This window comes from Sinocyclocheilus grahami, unplaced genomic scaffold (genome assembly GCF_001515645.1).
Source record: "Sinocyclocheilus grahami isolate Dianchi unplaced genomic scaffold, SAMN03320097.WGS_v1.1 scaffold54.1, whole genome shotgun sequence".
In the NCBI taxonomy this organism is placed as follows: Eukaryota; Metazoa; Chordata; class Actinopteri; order Cypriniformes; family Cyprinidae; genus Sinocyclocheilus; species Sinocyclocheilus grahami.
Window position 1 is genome coordinate 4037722 of NW_015505233.1, and position 9929 is coordinate 4047650.

A 9929-nucleotide genomic window follows, 5' to 3' on the forward strand; every position below is an offset into this window, starting at 1 on the left:
AGAGTGAGAGTGTGTGAGTGAGGGAGTGAGAGAGAGAGAGAGAGAAGAAACAAAGAAACAAAGGTGAGAGCGAGGGAGAGAGAGAGAGAGAGAGAGAGAGAGAGAGAGAGAGAGAGAGAGAGAGAAAAAGAATGAGGGAGGCGGAGAGACCTGGAATACGAAAAAAATGGAATCCACTTCGCTCGGAATCTGTAGTGGTAATGAACACAGATTGACAAAAGAAAGAGATGAACACAAGGGAACTCTGTCAAACAAGGGACAGTGCGCACAACCACCCTGAGTCACCCAGCACCTCTAATGCAAACCCCAACCCAATGCTACTATCACTCAGCCCCCTTACCCTACAAGAAACCTGTTAAAGCACCGCTAAAAAACTCAACCTGCCCAAGATCCCAACGCTAACACCCAAAGCGACCCCCCCTCCTCCACCCATCTCCCACTCCTTCCACACCCACCCACTCAGTCTCGCCTATTTTCATTGTCAACGCAACAATATCTGGGGGAACAGCAGTGGTCTGTAATCCAATAAGACCATTGATTAGGCTACAATGATTCAATTCAAGCCAATGGTTGAGAGCAGGGAACAGGCTCGGACCCTTCTTGTCACCTTGCAGGGCCAGAGGCCCTCTTCATGCTGAACTCCCCCCCTCCTGAAGCCATTCAGTCCTTTATGGGAAACGGAGCGCAAAAGGAGTGAAAGATGGCAATTATCTAATTGGACTATTAACAAACAATTCTGTGAGTGTGTCTGGTAGGGAGCAAAAGAGGATGGGGAGGGGGGTGCTGGACTAACTTCATTTAGCCAGTGTGTGGGGGCAGCCTGTTGGAGAGAGGGAAAGGTTGTTTAAAGAAAAGATGAGAGGGAGGGATTTTTTAAAGAAAAGGTAAGAGGAGGCAACGAAAAGGGGCTGCAGGGGCAATGGGGCAATGGGGCAATGGGGTGATTCTGCGCAGAGCTTGGGAATAAGAGTTCGGTGGGACACGCACCAGCTGTGGTCTGAGACGTTCCAGGTCGACAAAAGATGAAGATGTCCTACACGGAGACTGTGGGACACTAAACTGTCTTGGTACAGAGCCATCTTCAAATATCTGTTGCTTTTTAAGATTGTTGGTCATGTATAATCCCTGTTGAAAAGAACAACATATGTTAGGTTAGGGATGCGGGTTTCCTACCATGGCTTAATACACTAATATGCTCTCTTAAGTTACTAATATAACTAATACTAATAACTTTTAAGGAACTAATATGTACACTTAAGTTATAAATATCAATCCTTAAGGAACAGAAATGTAACCTTAAGTTATAAATTATATATTAGTAACTTAAGTGTAAATGTTAGTACCCTTAAGGTACAAATATGAATCCTTAAGTTCTGAAAATCAACCGTTAATTTATTAACATGAACAATTAATATATAAATATCAACTGTTAAGATACTAATACATACATTCGAGTTACTTATATCAATCCTTATAATCTTAACCCTTAAGTTGACCCAACAAAAAACAAACGAACACTAGCGTTCTATTTTTCTATTCTATCTACTTGTTTTTCTTTGTGTGTGTGTGTGTGTGTGTGTATAATGTGTATGTACATATATGTATATATATATATATATATATATATATTAGGGCTGGTAATTTAACACGTTAATTAGATTAATTAATTACAGTGAAAAATATTGCAGTAAAATTATCAATGTATTTAACGCACTTGCCCCGCCCCAAACCCACGTGGGTCATCTGACATTTCATACAGTTGGTTGATCACAAATATGATGCAGGGCAACGACTCACTGCATGATGGAGCCTAGAGAACATAGTTAGAATGTCCCTAAAATTCAAGATATGGGGCAAAAATGCCCCCGTTTGAATTTTTGCCTCATATTTACATCATATAGTTAAATGGATATCACACAAGCAATAGGCTAAGTGCAATATCACACGAGTGCAAATGTGATACTGATCTTATACAACAGTTCAGTAAGTAAGAAGTTAATAGTGTGTTATTTTAGACACAATGTTGTCTGTTTTGCTAAATTTTGCCAACGAAAATATAAAGACAAACCAGAACTGTTCGTCTCCGAGCAACACACAGCGGCATTTCATCTCTTAAAGGGTTAGTTCACCCAAAAATGAAAATTAGCCTGTGTTTTACTCACCTCAAAGCATCTTATGTGTATGTGACTTTCTTCTTTCAGACGAATCCAATTTGAGTTATATTAAAAATTGTCCTGTCCTGGTCCCTCCAAGCCTTTCAATGGGGGTAAGCTCTTCATGCTGAACTCACCCCCTCCTGAAGCCGTTCAGTCCTTTCTGGGAAACGGAGCGCAAAAGGAGTGAAAGATGGCAATTATCTAATTGGACTATTAACAAACAATTCTGTGAGTGTGTCTGGTAGGGAGCAAAAGAGGATGGGGAGGGGGGTGCTGGACTAACTTCATTTAGCCAGTGTGTGGGGGCAGCCTGTTGGAGAGAGGGAAAGGTTGTTTAAAGAAAAGATGAGAGGGAGGGATTGTTTAAAGAAAAGGTAAGAGGAGGCTACGAAAGGGGGCCGCAGGGGCAACGGGGTGATTCTGCGCCGAGCTTGGGAAAAAGAGTTCGGTGGGACGCGCACCAGCTGTGGTCTGAGATGTTTCAGGTCAACAAAAGATGAAGATGTCCTGCACGGAGGCTGGGGGACACTAAAATGTCTTGGTGCAGAGGCGTCTTCAAATATCTTTTGTTTTTGAAGACTGTCGGTCCTGTGTGATACCTGTTGAAAAGAACAACATATGTTAGGTTTGGGATGAGGGTTCCTACCTTGTTTTAAGACACTTATATGCTCTCTTAAGTCACTATCATCTCTTGTTACTAATATATACCCTTAAGTAAGGAATATCAACCCTAAAGATGCTAATATGAATGCTGAAGTTATAAATGTCAACCCTTAAGGAACTAATATGTAAAGTTAACTTACTAATATCAACTCTTAAGGCAGTAATACATATATTTACTCTTAAATTATGAATATTGACCCTTCAGATACAAATATGAACTCTTTAACTCTGAAAACCAAACTTTAATGTACTAGGTATTAGATATGTACCTTTAATTTATAAAATTCAACCCTTAAGATAATAATACATACATTCAAGTCAATCATTAAGATAATAACTTAAAGCCTTTTTGTTTCTAAAAGTTACTAGTATCAATCCATAAGGTATTCAAATATACCCTTAAACTATTAATATCAACCCTTGGGTTACTAATATCAACCATTAAAGTACCAGTATACTTTAGGGGTAGATAAGGTACAAAGGCAACACATTTTTTGATAGTGCATGCGTCTCAACTAGCTTTACCAGTAGGAACCACTTGGTCAACCAGCTTCCAACATGGCTGATCAATATGAATAAAATGCCTATGCTGGTCCAATAACTAGAGTGGCACCAAACCAGCCAGCTTAGACTATTCTTGGTTAAAGCTGGTGGGTTAACCAGGTTAACTACCAATTCAGGTACTGCAAAAGTAGGCAAAGGTTTTAACTTTATTTTGTTTTGGGGATTTTTGCTTTTATTTTTATAGGAAAGTAGAATGTAGTGGTGGGTGGGAGAATGGGACCAGACTTGAACCTGGGTGCCATCTGTTCTGAGCATACATAGTCCACTGCTCCTAACTGTCAGGAAATGTTTGATTCTGCAGTCACGCAAATTACGTCTCAACCTTTTGATACTTAGAAATATTTGAGTGTAAATATAAATTCCACTGTATTTTCATTATAATCATGCGAGTGGTATGAGGGACAAACTGCACTGACAGCTTCTAAAGCCTCATAAGATGCAACAATTTAGTGATTCGTGTTGAAAATGAATGTCCTGACCTTCAGTTTAGTCATTTCTGTTGTTAAGAATAGCAGTCATAACATTCTGAAATGCTAAGAATTTCGATATGGCATTTTTGGGCTTTCGGCTATTTTTTTTGTTTTGTTTAACATGTCTGTGTGAAGGTTATTCAGATATCCCCTAATGAAGTAGCTGTGAAGATCCCAGAACAATATGAGTGCTGTTTCCTCTTCCTCTCTGTTTGTCTCTATTGTGTCACTGCTGGTAAAGACTCCCATCAGATGGTGAGTAAAACCCAGTGTCAGAATGGCAAAACTCACCCACCTCATTTATTTAGAGACAACAAAACACTTAAGCGTCAAAAGAGAAGAGGGACAAAGGCTAGATGGGTGGAAACACACACAGATAGAGACAAAAAGACAGATGGTGAGACATATCAATAGATAAATAAGAAACAAGACATGACATGACAATACCTGAAGATGGGAAGGGCACATTTTGTGCAGCTCCTTTGAGTCTGGGCGATGCAGAATGTTACACAGAACTCCAAGATTTGACAAACCTCCTGTGGATTTTGGAAAAACAAAACAGGAGTGCATAAGAATGATGAAAAAGGCCAGGACTATTGATCACTACTTTCATCTAGAATACCTGCTTCATAAAATGTCTATGTGGATGTTATGAATGTGTGAAACTATTCAGACTCCCACAATTCAGTATTCATTAAATTTGATAACTATTTAATGTCATAATTGAGACAAAAACAGATTAACAATCAAGCAAAAAATAAATACATGCATATGTACCATTATGCACCAATATTAAAATTCTGGCCTATAGTGATAACATTTTTAAGGTTAGTTTTAATTTTGGTTTAAATTTATTTGAGTCTAGTTTTAATGTTACAGCCGATAACCAATAAATGGCTGATATTAAAATTTTATACATTTTATTAAATAATATTGTAAAAAAAAACTAAAATTATAAGTGAATTATATACATTATAAAGAGAAATATACAGTATAAAAAGTGGCATTTAATAGTGTTATTAAACATTCACTTTAAGCAAACATTGAAAATTAGAATGCACACCTAAATATCAATATTGATAAATAAAAAACTAATATCTAAAATAGACAGTTAAACCGTTTTGGCACAGATATGCTTCCCTAATTACATCGATACATAAATAAATTGTTCATCGGTTTGTAAAACTAAATCACAAAACTGTGATAATACATAAAATATTATAAAAATATAGGGACTAAAGTCTAGGTGCTACTAATTCCTAATACAGTAAATGTATTTCCGTGTTTCAACAATAAAAACCCTGAATTATGCTACTGTAATAGGGTAAAAAACAGATCCCAATTGCCACCCCCAACTAACACCAGTGCATTCTTACTCCGCTAATACACCCATTACCAGACAAAGTGTGTTTTGGCTGCAAAAGAGGCCGAGGGGGAGAGACTCGAGTCCTATCTTGCTCTTAATAGCTCATTAGTAGAGCTAAGCAGACTCTCTTCCATATCGCTAACACCTATATTCTGCTAATGTTCCTTGTACCTCTTTCTGCCATCTACGTGTCAAATGTACAAGTAGCCAAAACCTGGGAATGGTTTCAAAACATACCGTGCTACTGCTAGAGAGGGGTTGTTCTGAAATGATATTCTGAAAAGTTCATACTCTCGCACAAAGGTGGATTGTTGCTTGTGTTGGGGGGGATGAAACAGACAGCTGCTTCTATCTAGACAAAGTAAGAAAGTTCAGGAGTTTGAACCTTGCTGTGACATGTAAATACAAACATGGCCTGCACTAAAACAGTAATAAAAAGTAATGTCCAATGAATCCACAACATAATAATACTTACAGGTTTGAATTACATGGTGATTATTCAAATGATTTATGAGCTTTTTTTTATTTTTGCAAAAAACAGAATGTATAGAAATTTAAAAGAGATAAACAGCGCAAACAAAAATTGAGGTGTTTGTATTTACTGATTAAGTGTATTTTTAAGGGGTCTCTATAAATTGGGTAAGAGTATATAAAGTATAGTGAATTTATTTTAAATCAGTCAAGTAGAATTTTTACATTTCTAAGATCTATCTATCTATCTATATGTAGACTTCAACAAAAAATCATTAGAAAAATGGAAAAGTTACTGATAATTTTCAGCCAGGACATTATCCGTGACGTTAACAGACATTTCTTTTAACCCTAAAACACAACACAACCCCTTCTGTAATTCAAAATACTGGTAAAAATATGTGAAAATCAATACGGAAAATTCTTTCATATTAACACAGTACATTTGGCCCCGTTTCTACACTTCTTACTGTGTAAATACACAATTTAAGTGGAAACTAGAAAATTACTAGTTTCATAAAATAATACTAACATAAATGATATTATACTGCATTACTGCATAATATTTGCCTCACCTCAATAGGATACTTATGCAGGGGGGGGAAATTATATATATATATAACAATTATATATAATTAAATATGCTATAGCTGATTGTGTATGTGTATTATAAAGTGTTTATTTGTAGACAATCAAATAGAACATTTTTGAAGTCTGGTACTTTCAGGCAGGTCATATAATCATTGTTTTACATGCAATGTCTCAAAATTGCATGGAGGTTTGTATATTCTCAAGGATTAGACACAGACCTGGCTGTTTTCAAACGGAAGTGATTTTCAGATAATTGTTCTGGATGGCATGTCGTCAATGTTCCCTCTCTTTCTCTTCCATCCTGTTACCTAAAGCCTCTCATTCAGATTTAACAAATCAATAGCATCTCTCAGCCTCTGCTCTCCTATTCAAAACAGTGCTAGGAACCATCTTCAAATCATAATAGACCATATAATACCAGCAGAGAAAAAAAAACACAGCTTCATCTAAGTGTGTCAGTCTGACCTGGAGTCTGTGTGTGTGTGTGTGTGTGTGTGTAAGCACACAGGCTGAGGTTTCTCATCAGAGCACATTTTGTGAGGGTCTAATGTGGGGTTTCAGAACCATTACAGGTGGAGCAGGAGGGGTGTTTGTAGCCATGGCGCTCATCTTCGAGACGAAATCTCAGACAATCACTCCAATTTCAATTCAATGAGCTGGGCTGCAAAGAGATGAGGAATTTGTGTGCAACAAAAGCAAACACGGTCTTGTAAAATTAAAAAGTACAGTCATTTAAAGTTTTTTAAAGAATTCAAAAGGCACACAAAAGCTTTGTATTCAACGGGGAAAAAGAATTTGAAAGAAAAACATTTATTCTTTTAAACAAAGGAACTGTAAACATTTTCATGATTTTCTTTTCTCTTTACACAAAGAAAATCAACAAAGATATTTGCACTGATAAATACATGTTACATTTATCTAAAAATAATAGATTTGAAAGTCATTTTCTGACAAATGTGGAAATATTTTCCCAGTGGAACAATCTGCAGTTATAAAATGTCATGCAGCATTTAGGCTTTTTAGGATAAAGCTCTCCCTTTCGCCGCTACTGTCCCACTTTCAGGATTTCATCCACAAAGCTCTACTTATAGGAGCATCCTAAAGACCTCAAGCTGTTACAGCACCGCTATGAGTTTGAGGGTAAATTAATGCGATACGCGGTGGAATATAATGCACAGACGATTTGCAGCTGTGGGAAGAGGGGATCTGTATGTGAATAAATGGGACTGTGCTGGAGTGATTCAAAAAGATGCAGTCAATACAAAGTCTGGTTAGGACACCTTTACTGCACATACACTGAAATGTGTTTCTTAAGATTTATTTTAGCGAAGAACGTGAACAGAATCTGGGAACACATACCGTCAGTAGTAGTTGATATATTTCAGCAGTTGGTTAATTGAGCCACTGGAGAAGTATCTATAATCAAAAGTAGCCTGGAAAGAGGAAACGTAGGTTAAAACTTGTTTACAAAAATGTGGAGAATGGAAACAGACCTTGAGCACATTTGTCAATGCGTTTGTGTCGAGTCGACGCTTCCTCAGTCCCCTACATTTTAGCGACTGGCGCCATCTTCTGGTGGCATAACGACTTCACACGAGGCTAGTTGTAACTTTTATTTATTCCAGTAATTATTTGTTACAATAAATAATTATTATTATTTTTAAGTTAATTCCTGTATAGACGCATAACTTAAGAGTTTTGGCTACAAAAAGGGGTTTGAACATTTCCACATTGTGGCCCAGCGATTCGGCAGCTGGCAACGAAAAAGATACCGTTCTTTGATAACGGTTTGACAACAAACGGCGCGATGGGGTAAGTTGTCACAATAATTGAGCCTGTCATTAAACTGTCTATTATAGACATTTTAAAGCTACATTTAAACAGTTAAAACACAAAACACAGCGTAAATGTGAAAGGTAACATCAAAACAATGTTTTGTTAATAAATATTAGGATTTATTAGGCTATGTTAAATTAATTGGCAGGTAAGGCCTACAGTATGTGTACAGGTTTGGCTATACTTGTGAGTGAGGGCCAAATGTCCTCAGTAATATAATAAAATATGATAACCAGTGAGGACAATTTCTGCGCAATTTCTGTTTTGTTACTCTGTGTCCTTTTATCTTACACCTTTAACTCTATAATTATTCAGGTAGGGTAATGACTTTTGTATTGACGTAGAAGACTCCCTTGTGGTTGTTCTTGTCTGAGGCTTAGTTTGTAGTTAAAAGTAGTCTCACGGGAGGCAATCATAACAATAAAATCTCTTATTTTATTGGTTACATTAAATGCAAAAATACAACAAAAAATCAGCTAAGTTACAAATTCTATAACCAAACTCTAAGCAGCAATACTTGAGATGCTGTTAAGCGGCCATTAGTAGTTTATCAGTGTCCTTCACGCTTAATACAGGCAGCATCTGAATAGTGGTTTACTTTTATACATCATTTTGGGTTATTCCAATTACACATCAGTGTCTGTGTGACCAATGATGGATGTCTTTCCTTTGTGGCTTACGCTGCTGTCTGCGTCTAGCACTTTCTTCTTCGTAGTCTTTGTCTGTCTCATGTCTGTTTGATGTTGCAACATGCTCTCTTCACCACTGTCAAACTCAGACATCTAACTCAGACATCTAACTTTCACAATTGTTGTTTATTCAGGTTTTGCAAGTGTTAGCATCTTTATCTCAAAGCACATATGGCATTAACTTAAAACAAGCAAATAACAACTTTGAAACAGGTAAATGGCAATATCATTATCCATATTCAAGTTTATATACAATATGTATGTACAACTGATGAAATTTACAGTTATGCAACTGAACTGACTTGAGTTGTACAGTATAATGACACTTGACTTGTTAGAGCTGCTTTACAGCAGAATTCGAATTTGATGCTATTGTGAAGATTATGTGAAACAATCTATATTGTATAAAGTGCTTTAGAAATAAAGTTGACTTTCTGACTTGGCTTGTATGCATATTCTCTCTCTCTGTGTGTGTGTGTATACTGTACACACCTACACAAACATATACACTATAAACAGAAATGCAAAAAGTTTGTTTTACTTTTGCCATAATATTAATTCCTGTTAGATTAATTCCTGTTACATAGAGAATTGTGTGTTGTGTTTTGCAAAATGTGTTTTATGAAATTGAAAACTGAGTCAAAGGCCGAGAATTAGTGTATGGTTTTGCAGATTTGGTGTGTAGTTCTGGTGTTTGAGTGTCAGGTTTCAGAAATTGTGTGACAAGTAAAGATGTTGTGTGTAAGCAGTTGAAAAAACTGTAATATGGAGTCACAACAGCAGCATGTAAAGCAGCATGTATAATTACAGTTTTGAAGTACAGCAGTGTCACGCACACTACATGATAAAACAAACAGATTTCACAGTGTTAGAGGAGAATTTGTATTTAATTATTAAGTTGAACTATGCTTATTGTTGTCCTTTTGCATCAGACATCTTAGTGGTGATATCAAGTATTTGAGAAGGGCAAGTATGTGGTCATATGCTCAAAATGCAGGTGGAGACTAACTGTTTACTAGTCAGTAATTGGTTGACTGAAACAGCATGTCTTTTGTGCTTTACTGTGAATTAAATAAAGGTACTTGCCCCACCCACTGGCAACGTACTTGTTTTTGGACACCTT